Here is an 18,205-nt window from a genome sequence, read left to right as displayed (position 1 = left end):
CCCATGAGGCAGATGGATACCTCGGTGCAGTCAGGGGGAAGGCAACATATTCAAAAGTGCAGAAGAGAAGCACATTAGTTTTTTCCTGCTATTACTTCCATTTCACAAAGAAATAACCCTTCCGTAACCATCAATAGAATCAACTTTCTCTAAACTTATTCTTGGTTGCCTTACAATATATCTGGCGGCGTTGGTTACATCAGAAAGCGATATAAGCAGAAAAGTAACTTCTGCCTTCCAAGAGAGAAAACAGAAAGTACCCAGTAAGCAGATTTCCTCCTGAAAACACAGACCAATGAGCACAGGTTAAATCTGAAAGGTGTAATCAAACTAGATAGGGTCATCGAATGAAATTTCTGGATGAGAAGTTGAATTTTCAAAATGTGATGAATAATGGCAGAGGTAGAACTTAGAAATCTTGGGTCCCAATGTGGGCTGGCTGAAAGGTGCCCAGAAGGGGTGTCCTAGGTAATAGTACCAGGAACTAGGACACAACTTCTTTTAGCCAAAAAGTCTCAAGTGGAGACTGCAGGGCCAACGGCTTCACTGCGTCGCAGGGACATGAAGCACAGCAGGACAGGACCAACAGGGAAAGGACAACAGCAAGATGAAAGCCTGGAGCCCGACACCAAACCAGAGAGCACGGGGAAGGCTCCAGATTGGCATGGCATCCCAGGCCCAAGCTGGGCAGTGAAGCGATAGGTCTGCACTTGAGTGAAGCTGAGGACAGGCAGACAGTCCCCAGGCTAAGCAGAGCCGCACAGATCAGAGAAGGTGGGAACTGAGTACAGAAGGCTGGGAAGAGCAAGAAGGTGACTCCACAGAGCATGGCACAGAGTGGATCCTCACAGGGGGACTGACCACGGTCTGCCCTCCGCCCTGCTCTCAGCAGCCTTCCTGGTATCTGCAGACAATGGCTAGCTGGCTGGCTGGTGCTCCTCACCAGAGCAAGCACAGGCCCAGAAGATGTTAGCAATCGCAGTGAATCGCTGGGGAAGGAAGTTTCAGAGTTCCAGAAAAGAACTAGGGAATTGACGGGAGGAGCAGAGGAACCAATGAGAATCTGCCTTTAAAATGACTTGGAGAACGCCTGCCTGGTGCGGTCGTGTGGGCAACGGACTCTTGGTTTCCGCTCCGGTGGTGATCTCAGGGTTGTGGGATCAAGTCCCCAGTCAGGCTCTGCGCTTAGCGGGGAGTCTGCTTGTAACTCTCTCTCCCTCTTCCTCTGCCCCTCCCCACCTCTCTCTCTCTCTCTCTCTCTCTGTCTAAATAGATAAGTAAATCTTTCTAATTAATTAATTAATTCAATGACTTGGGACCCTGACACCAGATATGCCCTTTCTCTGCCAGAGCCTCCATCTCCTGCAACCTTATGGATCAGGGGCAAGGGCATCAAGAATGCATTTTAAGGGTGTCTGTGAGCTTTAAAGATTTTCCTTCCTGAGATGAGAATCAAAGTTACAGGTTATAGTGTTCCTGCAATATATGGAGCCAGTCATGGCTAAGAAGAAAGTGGGGGTAGAGTGTGGGGGATACAATGCGAGGGTGACAAGAGAAAAGGGACAGTGACTTCATAGGTGCAAAAATTCTGAATTAAATGCCATTTCAATAGGTCTCTATTAAGTACAGAAAGAAATACATTGTAGAACCAAACAGATGGTACTCAGAAATTCAAAAACAAAGAATATAGTGGCCATTCTAAAAAAAAAAACCAGTTCCTAGCAATAGCTGGTGTCTATCCAACATTCTCAGCTGGAAACTATAAACTCACTTTATTTGGGGACATCTAAGGCCTCAGGGCAGGATATGATGACTCCAATAAGTGCTGATGATCCTCCCTACAAATATTTCCAGAACACATCACCTCCAGGCCCTTCTCACCACCTGTGTTTGCTTGAAAGCCTTCATCAGCTCTCACCTGCATTACTCAAACAGGCTCCAGCCTTGCGATGCCAAGCTCCCTCCTCCGCCCCCATTTCCAGATGGATGCCACATTGGATTTTTGTGACTGCTCCAGGAGCCACTCTGACCCAGGGAAGTGAAAAGTGGATATGCCGGGATTAGCTCTTCTTGTCCTAAGGACCCCGTGGGGGACCCGTGGTTGAGGGGGCAGGGGTTGTGGAGACAAAGTGCTAATGCCCTCTGAGGGCAGAAGGAGAACAGCAGTATGCAGGAGCTTGAACAGAACCTGATCATTCACACATCCAACTCTGGTCTCTCAGCCAACTGCCCTAGGGCTCACATTTGGCCCCAGCCTGGAGGACACTGGGTGGGGTTCATTAGAGCTCCTCCCTGCCCTCCTTCATCATGCAGAAAGTTTATGCATTATTTCATCCTGCCCTTCTTCCTTCCCTCCATCCATATATTCATTTAATAAACATTCAGCAAGCACCAAATAGTCCAGGCACTATTCTAAGAGCAGGAGATCAAACACCAACTAAATATTGAAGAGAAAATGAATGCCTTTATCCTTCATGTCCCACTGCCATGACCCACACATTGCTCAGCAGAGCAAATCTCTAAGTATTTTAAACACAAGAATGATGGACTCAGAAAAGAAGAATATTTCAAAATTAGCCTGCATCGAAGCCATGAGTCTACAGAATTCTCTTGAGTGGGATCTCACACGGGTCTGGTTTGCAATGTTGACTCTTGCTTTAAGAAACACAAACTTGTCCCACGTCTCCCCTGGTCTAACATTAGGGGTACCTGGCAAGTCCTGGGTTGGGAGATGTTCATGCCTTCCCCCTATCCCAGGCAGTTCCTGGGATTGCCTCCTCCAGAGCTTTGCATCTTAAGAACTCCCTCTTACTACTTCACTACCTTGTCAACCAACATCAGGCTCCAAGTAAAAGACACATGGATACCTGCCCACGTACGTCAGTCTAGTGAGCCATCCTCCTCCTCTGCCCCTCTAGCTGTGTCCACCAGACTAGCCCAAATTAACTTTCCAGCTCCGGAGTCACCCTTCAGGATTTAACATATATTTGGATATAAGTCTGAGGAACATAAAATATTGACGAAGAAGCCTTTATTTTACCTTCTCAGGCAGAGCTTGTTGCCTTGTTTATGGGACATGAAAAATAAAGATTGCCTTTTTTGCCTGCCGAGTATAATCTGCTATTTTGAGACAGGTCTTCAAGAATAAGTAAAAATTATTGTTTTCATTATAAGTATTCTCCTCCAGCTCTAAAACTCTATGATTCAATGCACAGCATTGTAAGCGATTGAAAGAATGACTTCCTACCATTTCCTCAGGTAAAAAGTTCAATCCTAGGATCTCCCCAGTACAGTGACTACCAGCCATTACCATGAAGGATTGTCCTGCAGACTAATGTTGGCACATTATGCCATCGCAGTGGGTAAAGACTCACAACGATACCTGAATCATAAGAATCAGTTCCATCTGGAAGGAAGAAACAAAAAGAGAAGTACTAGTTGTCATTCCCAGCTGGGATTAACTCTTCCGGATCTCTCAAAACCATGAAAGCTCAGAAAAGCCACGGTGTGAATTCCTGGATTCCCATTTGACTACCCTTGGACTGGCAGTTGGTCTAGTGAAAGAGTAACTTGGAAATCAAACAGACCTGGCCTTTAATCCAGGCTTTGCCCCTCACCAGGGATGTGATCTTGGGCTGGTTACTTAACTTCTCAGAGATTTAAAAAAAAAAAAAAAAAAAAAAAACAATTCGTTGGGTTCCCCTGAGGATGAAAGAAAATAGATAAACACATCATAGTAGTGTCTGGAACACAGGAGACAATCAACAAACATTTCTGACTTTATTTCAAAAATATAAAACCCATTATGGGGTCATTTTTCTGGGTCTCTGTTTTATTAGTTACTTCACATTGTTCATAGAGAATTTTTAGAGTAAACACATACAGGATTATTAGACTCAAAGCATAGAAAATTCTGCTCTCTGGTTTCTATTAACCAGACTTTCCATATATCTTTAGTACAATTATGATTGTTACTCATAACCCATGGCTCTTGATATCCTGCCGTCTACTAATGTATCTTCTGAGTCATTAAAAACAGATGGAGTTATGTTTTAAATGGCACTTTTTCAAATGTATTTTATTGCATTATTTATTTAGACATACATTTGCCAAGGAAGAGATAGCCTTCGCTTCTATTTGAAGACAGTGAAATATACCCCCCTCCATTTCTTATGAATTTCTAATTAGTCGAGGATGAATATAAAAGAGTTGATAAACTGTGTCACTCATTTACCTCCCAAAGGTTGAAAAATACACAAACCTTCAGAGAAAGTTGTTTAGCCAACAGATCACAGTAGGAAGTAGATGGCACACACAAATGCAAAGTACTAAGGTGTAAGCACCTCATTCCCTCCATCGCATCCCATTGGCTGGACCCAACAGGAGACCAGATAGCAAGAGAGTCACAACTGATAGAGCCCAGCAAGTCCAGCCTCTCAGGGCACAGAACATGAGGGAGAAGGGAGAAGAATGGATTCAGGGAGTTGCAAAAAAAGATGCTCAGCGTAGTATGCTCACCACATTATCCAGTGATACATTCATTGCCATCAGGAAAAGTCTGTTTTAACTAGCTGCAATGTGAGAACTTTAAATCTTCTCTGACATAAACAGGAAGTCAAAAATAGATTCGTACTCTTCTGTGGAGAAGTCACTCTCCATACCCCTAGAAATATTTGCAATGGATTTTATTCATTCAACAAGTCTTTATTTCGTGTCTACTTGAGACACCAGCATTTCTGCTCGATTGTGACATATGCATACCAGAACACACCTCACATTCTCAAAACTCGGGCACTAAAATTAGAGTTTATGGGGAAAGGAGGGTAGAGCAGACCACGCCAAACCCATAAAGCTTTGTCACAGAGCCCTCCCAAATACCAACAACAATCATTGGCTCCTGGGGAGCTAACTCGAACAGAGGAGATGGGCAGTTCACCCTGGCTGGAGCTGCCGCTGGACTATTACAAATGCCCAGAAACACATGAGTGAGGGCAGAGCCTGTGGGGTGCGGGATAGGGCAGATGGTGTGGGGATCGCTCCGCTGGAGGGGCTGCCGCGAAGACGGGCCCTGGGTGGGAGCACCATCTGACCCAGCCTGGAGCCACACACACAACCAGCCTGTGTCTCTCCAGGGAGGGAGCCCCAGTCACAGGCACTCATTTTTCATTCTCTCCAAGTGCAGCCAAAGGGCTCTTGCTGCTTGGGCAGCAACTGACTTGAAGGCTTTTCCCCTGTCTGATGAAGGTTATAATTCCATTCCCATGAGATCATTCTGGTTTCCTTCTGTAGGAAAAAAAAAAAATCTCAAATGAACCACAATGACTTCTATTTTACTAGACTGGCATTGTCTTCTCTGGCTTCCCTAAAAAACAGGGCCCTGAGGCAAAGCTTACCCATTACAGGGGTTGCAGGAGGAAAGGGAGAAGGGAAAAGAAGCAGGAAAGGAGGGGACAAAGTTAAGGTTGTTACCAAGATGGCCACAGCTTCACAAAGACACCGGTGTCTCTGGGTCATGTGGATGTCTCCAGAAAGGCCACAAGGAAACATGGTATCTCAGGAAAGACTGCTTCCTTATTTCCTTGAGTTAAAAGACATATCATAAGCCTATGAACCTGCAAGTAGAAAAAAGAAATGGCTGAGCTATTTTCTTTGACTGAGAATTCCCTTTCTTTTTGTGCCTTTCTCCAATGGTGGTTTTATGTTAGAGCTAATGGTAATTGGAAGTGCACCTGGCATTTCGCATCTTATCAGTCATGTGTGGGATCGGGCAGGGGACCCTCCTTATACCCGGAGTTGGTGGCAGCCATCATGCTTTCTCTGCTACAGTCTTTTTCTCAACCAGGCTTTTCATCAGGAAGTGAGGCAAAACTGGCCGTGGGGGCTCCCCTACCCTGATCTCCATGAGTTTGGCAGCACACGCTCCCACCCCCATCTCTATACCTCACTTACAATTCATTGGCACCATGCTTTAGCCAACAGACCTGATAGTAAACATGTAATAAATCAAAAGCATAAATACCCACTTAGGCTACTAGATTCAGGCAATGAAGCCTGTTAATGAAGTTGCTCTCATCAATTTAATCCCCAAATGAGCCAGTTGCTTTAACAGACACCATTCCATAGACCAGCTTTTATCTATGTTTCTCTAAATATAGGTATACAGCAAAATGGCAATCAGTTTTCACAGAAAAAAAGGGGGGGGTGGTTTCCCATGAGCAAATAATTTTAGGAATGACATGGTTATACAAACATGAAAAGGCATCTTCACTGCAGGACTTCTCAGGGCCTGACATTAATGCTCATTAACATTTATGATTATGTGTATTATGATTCCCCCTCCATAAAGGGACTATAACATGCAGTGTTCCCTCTCCTCGCTTTTTTGGTTTTCTTTATTTTTTGCTACTTTGACAGTTAACTTGGAACATATTTTTGGATGAGATTAACATTTAAATTGGTGAACTTTAAGGAAAGCAGATTGCTCTCTATAATGTGGATGGGCCTCACCCAATCAGCTGAAGGCCTGACTAGAACAAAATGACTGGGCTCCCTGAGCAAGATGGAATTCTCCAGCAGAATGCGTTCACACTCCATCTGCCCCACTGGCTTTCCTTAGTCTCCAGCCTTCAGACTGGGACTGTATCATCTGTTCTCCTGGATCTCAAACCTGCCAGCTCACAGATTTTGGACTTGTCAGCCTCCATAATTGTATGAGCCAATTTCTTCTAATAAATCTCTTGCTCTATATATGTATACACAAACTATCACTTGCGATTCTCTGGAAAACCCCGGCTAATAAAGATTTGGTGCCAGAGGTGAGGTAATAAGCCAGCTCCCTGACAACAGGTTGATTACATTGAACCACATCCATCATGGAAGGGGCAGCATTTTGTGCTTACTGAGACACTTACTCTGGATACAGACTTGCCTTCCCTGCATGGAATGCTTCTTCCAAAACTACCATCTAAGGACTTACAGAACACCTTATCTGCCATCATGGTATTCCACACAGCAATGTTTCTGATCAAGGAACTCACTTCAGGGCAAATGAAGTACAACGATGGATCCAGGCTCAAGGAATTCACTGGTCTTCCCATGTTCCCCATCACCCTGGAAGAGCTGGGTCAGTGGAATGGCAGAATGCACCTTCTGAAGACTCAGTTACAGTGTCAGCTGTAGGGGCTTGAAGGGCTGGGGCAAGGTTCTCCAGGGGGCTGTATGTGCTCTGAGTCCGTTTCTAGCATATGGTCCATGTCTCTGAGAGTGAGGATTCATAGTTGCAGGTGGCATTACTCACTATGACCTCTAGTAACCCACTTGCAAAACTTTTGCTTGTGTCCCCATGATCTTATACTCCAAGCCTGCTGGCCTCCATGTCTTCATTCCAAACGGAGAAGTCCTACATGTCTTTTCCACCAGGAGACATAACAATGATTCCACTGACCTAGAAGTTAAGATTGCTACTCGGCCATTTTGGACTCCTCATGCTTCCAGAGCAACAGGCAAAATAGGGAGTCACGTTACTGGCTGGGGTCATTGATCCTGACCACCAAGGGGAAACTGGGCTGCTACTCCACAGTGGAGCTGAGGAAGAGTATGCCTGGGAGACAGGAGATCCCTCAGGATGCCTCTTAGGATTACCATGCCCTGTGATTCAGGTCACTGGAAAACCACAACAACCCAATCCAGGCAGGACTACTCATAGCCCAGGCCTTTCAGGAATGAAGGTTTGGATTACCCCACAGAAAAAAAAAAAAAAAAAAAAAAAAAAACCATGAACAGCTCAGATGTTGATGCTGGCTGAAGGCAAAGGGAATACAGAATAGATGGTGAAAGAAGGGAGTTGTAAATACCAACTACTACCATGTGAGCAGTTGCAGAAATGAGGACTGTAGTTTTCATGAGTATTTCCTCCTTATTTTGTTTTGAATATGTGTGTATGTTTGTGTAGGTGTGTGTGTGTGCATTAAGCAAATATTTCTGTTTTCCCCCCTCTTATTCCCTTTTCATGTAACACAGGATGCATTGATTTTATATCACAGTACATAAGTTTTGTTAACTTTACATCATAGTATTTAGGCGATAGGGTATCAAGAAGAGTGGACATCATCCAAAGACTTTGCAGCATCATCTGGAGAAAGAGTTGGTGTGTGTTCATTTGTATATGGGATATTTGTATCATGTTAGGCAGAATTATGACCTTGTTATTGTCTTTTTTTATTAAAGAGGTTTTTTTTAATTTTTATTTATTTGACAGAGAGAGACAGCAAGAGAAGGAACACAAGCAGGGGGAGTGGGAGACAGAGAAGCAGACCTCCCGCTGAGCAGGGAGCCCAATTCGGGGCTCGATCCCAGGACCCCGGGATCATGACCTGAGCCGAAGGCAGACGCTTAACGACTGAGCCACCCAGGCACCCCTGTGACCTTGTTATTGTCTTAATTTGGTGGTTAAGTATGGTTTAAAGAGATGCATGTAGGGGCCATGATGACAAAGGGTGGACTTGTGATGATGAATTTTATTTTTCAACTCAGATGGTGTTTTTGGATGAGAGTAATATGTAAATCAATAAATTCTGATTGAAGCAGATTCCCTCCACAATGTGAGTGGGCCTCATCCAATCAGTTGGAGCCCTGAAGAGAACACGAAAACCAACCAAGAGGGGAATTTTCCAGCAGAATGCCTTCAGACTTCATTTGTACCATCAGCTCTCTGGGTCTTGCCCCTGAGGGCTCGCACTGCAGATTTTGGAATTGTCAGCCTCCATAGTCACGTGAGCCAATTCCTTGTAATAAATCTCTATTTATATACACATCCTAACAGTTCTGATTCTCTAGAGAATACTGATTAATACAGCCAGATAAAATCCTTTTTTCATGAACCAACTATTAACATTCTGTGAGACACTGGAGTTCCGAGAAGAATAATCAGTTAGGGAAATGCCACCTCAGACCACAGCCTTCTCGAAGATCCACTGTCTCACCAATGCAGAATATCGGTAAGAAAGGAATCTGAAAAACGGGAAGAAACCTCGTGCAATTATCACCATGGGTTAGCCAGCTTTCATAGTGATGGACTCATTCACAGGACAATTTTTATATAACTAAGTGGCTGCGAATTCACATACCTCAAAAAGAGAAATTATAACAAATAGAAATGGGATCTCAGGAATCGAAGAAAGACTTTTTCCCATTCCATTCCACATTCCTATATTCCATGACTCGCATGTCACAGTTTTTCTTGGAGCCCTAATCTGTGGGAGTGGCAACCACACTCGCTATGAGGCAACAGACACTGACAGACATTCCACTTGGGTTCCAGGTAGCTGGCGTGATCAGGTGGTGAGTACATTCTGCACTGCTATCGCTCCATGTGCTGAAAGACAACTTGCAAAAGAATTTTAAGATGTTCTCCTGACCCACTAGCAACCAATTATCTTGTCAGCAGGGCAAAACATGCACCAGTTGGGCAACAGTATTAAGATGAATGTAAAGTCTTTGCTAAAAGGCACAATAAACACATAAGGGACTCAGGGCATTTCCATGACACAGTGGCCATTAACTATTACAATCCTGAGCAAATAACTGGTTTTTTTGCTACAGCCGGAGGAAACTGCCCTTATCTACTGAGATGGATTGTTCTAGGCACTGACATCTGAGGAATCATATAACTGCATCTACCTAAATATTATTAATACCCAAGAAGCCTTTCCCGTGGAAGGGGGGAAGAAAAACCCATCTTTGACTTAGCAACTGCTTTTAAGTAAAAATATATCAGTTTTAGAAAGGCCTCTTTTGCTTTTAATTTTAATCTTTATTAAAATTAAAATTGTCGAGCGAACCCTTACTGAGATCCCTCTTCAGGCTACACAGCTGTTATTCTCACACACAATGTCACTGTCTCACTTTACAGGTAAGACTAAAAATGTACCGGAGCACCTGGGTGGCTCAGTCGTTAGGCGTCTGCCTTCGGCTCAGGTCATGATCCCAGGGTCCTGGGGTTGAGCCCCGCATCGGGCTCCCTGCTCAGCGGGAAGCCTGCTTCTCCCTCTCCCACTCCCCCTGCTTGTGTTCCCTCTCTCGCTGTGTCTCTCTCTGTCAAATAAAATCTTAAAAAAAAAAAAAAAAAAAAAGACTAAAAATGTACCCACCACAAAACAATTTTAAATGTTTTAAATAAAAGGTACTAAACTCCTACAAAGTATTTTGAACGATGGTAGCATTTCAGCCAAACTAGAGAGGTATGCAAGGTACAAGGCTAATAAGACTTCAGATCACTGCCAAGGTTGGCGGTTCCAGTGGATTAAGCAGACCTGTGAGTAGATACGGTTGCAATCCTTCAAAGACAGGCTTTGCAATCTAGGGGAATGGAGTTGAGATTCAATAGCCAGCAGTGATTATGTGGGATATACCCTGGAGCTAGCATCCTTCATGTAAGTGAAAGAAAAAGTAGATGAGAAAATGTGGCCTTAAGAAGCATTATCCCACAAAGCCGATCTGAAGAAGGGACACCTTTCAGATAAGACAGAAAGCATGGTCATACTTTCTCTAGGTCATTAGGCGTCCTATGATGCTCTTCACATAATGGAATGCCCTTGCCTCTCCAATTCCAGCCAGTGTGATTATTCAGCATTTCTAAAAGAGCACTGTGATATTATTAAGATGCCGAATCCTTTCTTATTACTTCTGGATTTTATTAACATGGCAGCAAGGTATTAAAACAGTCACTGTCTATCACCATATGTGAATTTTACACTGGTGACAGTGGTCCCTGAATAGGAGTTTAAAGTATTTTTCAAGTATTTTGAGTCTCCTGCAATGGAAGTAACTACATAATGAGAAATGTATTATTTCAATTGAAAGTCTTTTTTGCAGGAAAGTAATAGGTTTAGAAAAATCCTTAAGGCAAATAACTCTATTCTGATAAAAATCACAAGACTTGGAAAGAGCTGGAGAATGACATTTCTCACTGAACAGCTTCTACCCGAGAAACTTTCCAAAGCTTGAGGAGAGCTTATTCACCTGTTGATTTCTATTAGCATCTGGTTAAACTAATGCAGGAAAAATTAGATGCAGGAATACCTGCTCTAAAACCTCATTCTGTGAAGCAGTTCTATGGTTGACCTTTCCCTGGGATGCTAGCACTATGGAAGGAAACTCTGCCTCACACTGGGGACCGTCTCATGGCTCAATGACACAGGGGTGATATGGAATACATGCAGAGAGAATGACCAGGCAGAGTATGTCTGTCGTTGAAAACAAGGCCATTTTTGTAGTGCCTGAAAATGAAGGTGAATAATGCAGAGAAAGAGGGAAAGATAAAGGATTTTTACTGACTGGTTTATAACAGATAAGCAATTTGTCACCTGTCACTGAGATGGAGTTTTTTGTTTTGTTTTGTTTTGTTTTTTAATAAGGAATCTACACAGAAAGAGCAGACCTAGAATCATCTTAGGCTCAGCATTTAATTTGAATGTATATATGACCTTTTAGTCTGGGGAGATGTTCCCATGCATTTTATTTACTTCGCATCGTGTGTGTGTGACACATAGGATTATCACCTTTGTCTCAGCTCTGTAGTTGGAGAGGCAGGGAGTGAGATGAGAAAAGAGCCTGCTTGAGATGATCTGGTTCAAACAACTCCAGGATGAGGCTGGAACCCACATCCCCAGACCTCTGAGCCTGTTGTAACATATACTAGGGCTTTTCGGCTTCCTTGTTGTTGTTGTTGTTGATTCAGAATTGCTTTTTGATTTTTCAATAATTAAAAGAAATCTGAAAATCATCTATTAATTAGCAAAACCGTGTTGTTGGCTTATTGTGCTATTAACACTCAAACACATCTACCACCAGTTAAAGATACAAATGCAATTCAGCCCCTGAAAAAGAAAAGGGATTGGATTTAGGAATCATGTCTATGCACAATTTTAAAAGATGCAAAAAATCATTACTTCAAAAGCACACCTAAATCTTGAGGGAGCCATAAAACAGAATAAGCCATGTTGCCTACGGAATTGTTTTATTAGAATACCCTCAAGCCCCATGAACTTGCACTTCCAGGTAACACAAGGTCTTTGGCTTAGAATAATTCTCTATGACACCTATGTTCTTGAAAGCTGAGTCAGCCCAGTTCTTCAGATGGGAATGTTCAATGGGTGCTCTGTGCCCCAGGAACAGCAGTGAAAAAGGTGGCTGGGAAGTTAGAATGGGATCTTGATGTGGGAAAGCTTTGTACACCACTAAGAGGGTTGACTTTATTCCCTCCATGTTAATGAAGAGCAATGCTTTATGTGGCTGTGGACTTTTTCAGCCTAGCCAGACCTCAAGGGGAGTGAGAAGAGCATATCTATAACTTAGATGGATGACTCCAGTGACAGCACCTTGCTCGATTGTACTGTTTGAATTCACTGGGGCAGGGAGACAAGTACGGAGTTCTGTGGGAGGTGGCTGCATGGGGCAAGCAAGAAATAATGAAGGCCTGGGCCAGGGGGTGGCACTGGGACCAGAAACACCCAACAATGATCTCTTGGAGTCAATACGCTCCCATGTTATTTCATGAAAACACAAAAAAGGCACTTAGCAATTCACTCAACATGCATTCACCTCTTTCAATATTCACAACCATCCTTTGTGACAGGGACTGCCGAATGTTGTCTAAATTCTAAGATGTTCATTTTTTTACATGTTAACATGTCCAGGAATTGGGTGTGTTTTACAGTCAATATGTATATTTAATATGGGAACAATGTCGATTTTTTTTTATATGGTTTGTTTTTCAGACAGTCATCTTAAAGTCAATGGTGTCTTAGGATGAAGGAAATGTAAAGATATTGTTTCCAATTTTAAATGAGATTGAGGCAAAGGTAATAATAAGGCCCAATCTCTAGTAGGTGAGAAATCAGGTAAGAAAACCTGCCCATCTGCCTTAAACTCTCCACTCTGAATGACACTCTTCTAAGGCATAAGAAATCATGTAGTTCCTTGCAAGAAAATTGCATGCAAAGATGCTCAGCCACCCCACTAACTCAGCCAAGCCATCAGCTGTGTTATGTCAGTTTTTCAGTCTATTCATTTAACAAGCATTGTTGCCCTGCATTGTGCTTGCAGCCATGCTCACGGTGGTTAAGAAAAGTCATCCCTTCCCACGTGGAGCTCAAAGACCAAGGAGAGAGACAGACATCAAACAGTGATGATATAGATAAACACTGAATTGCAAATTACAAAACATGAACGCAAAACACAAGATGCTATGATACACATCAGAGGATCTAGCAATGGTCTAGGCCATCAGAGATAGCCTTTTCTTAAGATGTGATTTTTTTTTTTAGTTCATCTAAAAGATTCCACTAAGACTGAACAAAAGAAGGTCCTGGGGTGGAATTTGCTGGGTCAGGAGTTATTTCCAGCAAGAAGCAGACTATCCCAGACAATGGAAATAGCATGCACAAAGACCCTGAGGCCAGAGGGAACATGCTGTTTTTGAGGTCTAGAAAAAAGAAGGTTAATGAGGTTTGAAGGGGATCGTTTGCATGGAATAAGACCAGAAAGTCATGTGGGTCATGGAGAAGATGTGGCTATTTATCCTAAGAGCACTGGGAGGCAGCTAATTTTTTACTTTAAGATGTTGGATGGATGAGGGGCACCTAGGTGCCTCAGTCTGTGAAGTGTCTGCCTTCGGCTCAGGTCATGATCCCTGGGTCCTGGGATGGACACCCTCATCGAGCCCTGTATTTGGTTCCCTACTCAGCAGGGAGCCTACTTCTCCCTCTCCCTCTGCCCCCCCCCCCCCCCCCGCTTGTGCTCACTCGCCCTCTCTCTCTCTCTCAAATAAATAAATAAAAATCTTTTTAAAAAAAAGAAAATTTTTTTAAAATATTGGGTGGATGAAAGTCTTATGATGACAGTTGGATATGCAAATAATGTCTGCTTTATATTAATATAAGTTGAAAAGCAATACAGTATCACAAGCTGGAAGGCTCTTTCAAAATAGTTGGGGCTTATGGCCACAAACATCCTGGAAGTAAATATGTGGGCTACAACAAATACACATTACATGTCAACTAACAGGCCAAGTCTACACCACTGGTTCTACTGAACCTTATAATACTCATAAAGAACCTGTTGACTAGAATCAATTTCAGATATGGAGACGTTGTGTCCATATGAAAAGGATTTTTGCCAGTGAACACTGGGGGCTGGATTATCACATTTAGAAAGAAACATCCACTTAGGTTAAATCAAGGGGTTTTTTTTTTCTGAGAGGATTGCCACTGGCTTCCTCCTGATACAAGACAGCAACAAGTAGAAAATAACAGGTTGTCTTTCCTCTGCCAAGGAAGACTACAGTGTCCGTGTTAGCCACAGAGTAGGAAGTGATGAGCAGTAATAAGACTGGCTCTCAGCCTAACGACTGGAAGTGACTGAATTCATCGGGGCTGGAGGCAGGGCAGGGGTTCCCACAGGAGCAAATATTAGGAAAACTGCCCACCTGGGCAGTCTTCCAGCCACAAGCCACTCCCTTCCTAAGGTCTGAATGACCCCTAGAGGAAACCCAAAAGAAAACAGGCCTAGAGGATCAGGAAAATAAATTTGTAATAGAGGTAGGGTAAGTTTAGGAGTCTTATTACCCAATTTAAAGACCATAAAATTGGCAAGTATATACCACATAGTACTAGTAGGCATGTCAATTGGTTCAACCTTTCCAAAAACCAATTTGGCTGTGTGTGTCAATAGCCTTAAAAATGCCCATACCTTTTGAACCCATAGTTCTCTCCCTAGAAATGTATCTTAAAGGAATAATCAGAAATACGTAATGTTCACAGACCCATTATTTATAGCAACAAAAAGTCAGAAATAGTTTATGTGTCCAGTTACAGGAAAATAATAGAATAAATAATTGTAGTATGTTAAGAAATGAACTATTTGGAAGCCACTCAAAATCATGTGCTAAAAAAATATTCAACCAAGTAAATCTGAAGATCTGACTTTTTTTAAATGATTCATGAATCGGGCAACATCCCATCCAGCCAAGTGGAGGGAAGTTCCAAGGAGCTGCACAAAATGGAAGGATTTTAGAGGCAGAAACAGGGCGGGACAATTAACAAAAGAAAAGAAAGAATAGTTTCAGGCAAGGTCAACTTCCTTTAGGGGGAAGAACAAGGGGGGATTATTTCATCTGCCTTTGGGGGATGGAGAGGGTCCATTGGCCAGATTATTTCACTGGTGCTGACCAAAAATTCCTGACTGATCAGTTAAGACTCCATTTCTGGGGGAGGTTGAAACTATCATTAGGTTAGGTGCCAAGCCCTACCTAAGTTTTGGTGACTAGGCCTATAATGTAAGTGACTCCATTTGGGACCTGTGCTTTTCTTTCTAACACATGTCTTTAAAGAGAATTTAATGACATAGGAAAATATAATACATTTTACAAAACGGCACATCCAGTACAATTTCAAATACACATCTACATACACATCATAACAGGACAAAATTCTAGTAATGATTATATCTGAGTGCTAGTCACTTGCTTCTTCTATATTTTCTAAATTTTCTACAATATCACGAAAATGTTTTAAAAATAGGAGAAAGTACAGGAGAGTAATGGGCCCTCCATTCAGAATTAACTGTTGTTTTTACTTCAGATACTTAATGAAGGAATGGAATGTTCTAGATGAAGTTTGAGACCATTTTGTTTCTAGTCCTAGGCCCTCTCTTCCCGGATGTACATCCATCTGGTCCGTGTTTATATATTTTTCTGTATATTATGCTTTTCAGAAGCATTATACAATGCCATTCTTTGTGTTTTTCAAAACTGACAAATATTTTACCACACTGGTAAAGTTTACGACTCACTTTTTTCATTAACGTTAGCTTTTTGAGAGCTGTTCAGGTTGCTATGTGTTGAATCAATTCATTTATTTTAATTGATGTCGTCATCAAATGTATTGTAACTAATTTTTTTATAGTGTAATATTGGTTTCAGGAGTAGAATTTAGTGACTCATCACTTACATGCAATACCCAGTGCTCATCCCAGCGAGTGCCCTCCTCCATCCCCATCACCCATCTCCCACCCACTTCCCTCCATCACCCTCAGTTTGTCCTCTATAGTTAAGAGCCTCTTATGGTTTGTCTAGGTACTGTGACTAATTAATCCACTCCTTTATTGAGAGACACTCTGGTTGTTTCCAATTTTTAGCTATTACGAAAAAAGGCAGGGAGCCTTTGTAATCAGAAAAGATGGTGGACGATACCACCAAGTCTAGTGGTTGGGACGCTTCTGCTTCCCAGAGGCAGGTTTCTCACTCAGTGCCCTGGAGCCCTCTAGAGCTCACCTGCCTCAGGGCTCTCTCTGATGCTTTGAGGATGGACCAAAGGCCCATCTTACCAGAACAGGTTCCCTCTGACCTGACTTCTACCTTTGCACCAATAGCTTCAACTGCTCAGACATCTACAGCTGGAGCAGTTTGCCTGACATGCCTCTTCGCAGAACTTTTATAACCCCATCCCATTGTTATTTCCATTTTTCAGTTGGGAAAATGAGGCACAGGGAGGTTAAATACCTTGCCCAAGGTCACAGCCAGTAATAGGTAGAGCTAGATTCAAACTCAGGCAGTGTGACTCCAAAGTCCATAGTCTGAACCTCTGCACTCCATGGCCTCCCATAACTTTCCACTGACCCACTCTTTATCTCATTCCCCTTTTTACAACCTTACCTCACCGGTGCTTCAAGGCAGAGAAGCAAGACAATCCCACTTCCCTGGTCTGGACTCTGACTCCTCTCCTTAATCATCAGCCACACTGGCGCTTGGGCTCACACCACTTTGGCTTCTTAACCACAAATTCCCCTTAACAAATCTTTGGACTCATAACTCTGGTCTTATCACTGTTTATATATTTCTTAAGCCACTCAAATCCTAGTGTCCTGGTCCCTTTCTTCCTCCTCTGGCACTGACGTCCTGCTGCCAAAACACTGGGGGGTAAGGAATAAAGTGGTAAAGTTGCAAGCTACTCCTGCTCTATCTCTATAGAGAGGCTGGAGGCACCTGGATGGCTCAGTCGGTTAAGCATCTGACTCTTGATTTTGGCTCAGGTCATGATCTTGGGGTCCTGGGATCAAGCCCCTCGTGGGGTTCCCAGCTCAGTGGAGAGCCTGCTTCTCCTCTCCCTCTGCCCCTTCCCCTGCTCACCTGCTCCCATGCTCTCTCTCTAACAAATAAATAAAATCTTTAAAAAAAAAAAAAAAAGTCTGTGTAATGAGTACAAGGGGGAGCCTTCCTAATAATATATAAATCAAAACCCTGCCAATGCTTGGGAAGACACCCGATGTCATGGATATCTATCTGTCAGTGGGGTGGATTTTCTGCACTGTTGAGCTCATTGCTCAGGTGAAGTTGGTATATCCTATAACTCTAACATTTTTTTACGTTACTGATTTTTTTTCCTGCCTATTTGATCAGTTGCTGAGAGAGGTGTGTTGTTAACATCTATAACTATAATGTGGATTATTATTCCTCCTTTTAGTTCTGTTCATTTTTGTTTCATATGGTTTAAAGCCATAGGTGTATACAACTTAGGGTTGTTCCACGTTTCTGTTAAATAGCTTAGTGTATCATTAAGAAACGTCCGTCTTCTCCTCCAGTAGACTTTACCTCAGAATCTATTTGCTTTGACGGTAACACAGCCACAACAGCCTTCTGCTGGCTAGCGTTGGTGTGCTATAGTATTCTACCTTTTTTTTACATTCAATCTGTCTGTCTTTTCATTTAAAGTGTGTCTCTTAAAAACAATGTATAAGTTGTTTCTCATCCAACATGACAATCTTTGGCTTTTACATTTTTTAAGATTTATTTATTTTATTTTATTTTATTTTTTTAAAGATTTTATTTATTTATTTATTTGAGAGAGCGAGAATGAGAGAGAGTACATGAGATGGGGAAGGGTCAGAGGGAGAAGCAGGCTCCTCGCTGAGCAGGGAGCCCGATGCGGGACTCGATCCCGGGACTCCAGGATCATGACCTGAGCCGAAGGCAGTCGCTCAACCAACTGAGCCACCCAGGCGCCCGAGATTTATTTATTTTAGAGAGGGAGAGAGCATGCAGGGAGAGGGACAGGGGGAAAGGGAAAGAAGCAGACTCCACACTGAGCACAGAGCCCAACTCAGGGCTCAATCCCAGGACCCTGAGATCATGACCTGAGCCAAAATCGAG

At 42.9% G+C, this 18,205-nt stretch overlaps 1 long non-coding RNA gene across 9 annotated transcripts in view; it reads right to left on the bottom strand.

Annotated features, from left to right (window-relative positions):
- The window catches only part of LOC118006249, a 106,872-nt gene that overhangs the window by 66,446 nt on the left and 22,221 nt on the right, over positions 1-18,205 (bottom strand). For 2 of the 9 annotated variants that reach the window (XR_004678017.1, XR_004678020.1), the window contains one exon: positions 11,559-11,876. The exons of 6 other annotated variants lie outside the window; for them this stretch is intronic. This is a non-coding gene — a long non-coding RNA (uncharacterized LOC118006249). Of the gene's footprint in view, positions 1-6,076; positions 7,445-11,558; positions 11,877-18,205 lie in introns of those variants that run through there. One more of the 9 variants, XR_004678021.1, reaches the window with a different exon arrangement.

The sequence above is a fragment of the Mirounga leonina genome, unplaced genomic scaffold (genome assembly GCF_011800145.1).
Source record: "Mirounga leonina isolate KUSES-001 unplaced genomic scaffold, KU_Mleo_1.0 Mir_95, whole genome shotgun sequence".
Classification (NCBI taxonomy): Eukaryota; Metazoa; Chordata; class Mammalia; order Carnivora; family Phocidae; genus Mirounga; species Mirounga leonina.
The sequence above is the reverse complement of the archived record's forward strand: the minus strand, read 5'-3'. Positions and strand labels throughout refer to the sequence as shown.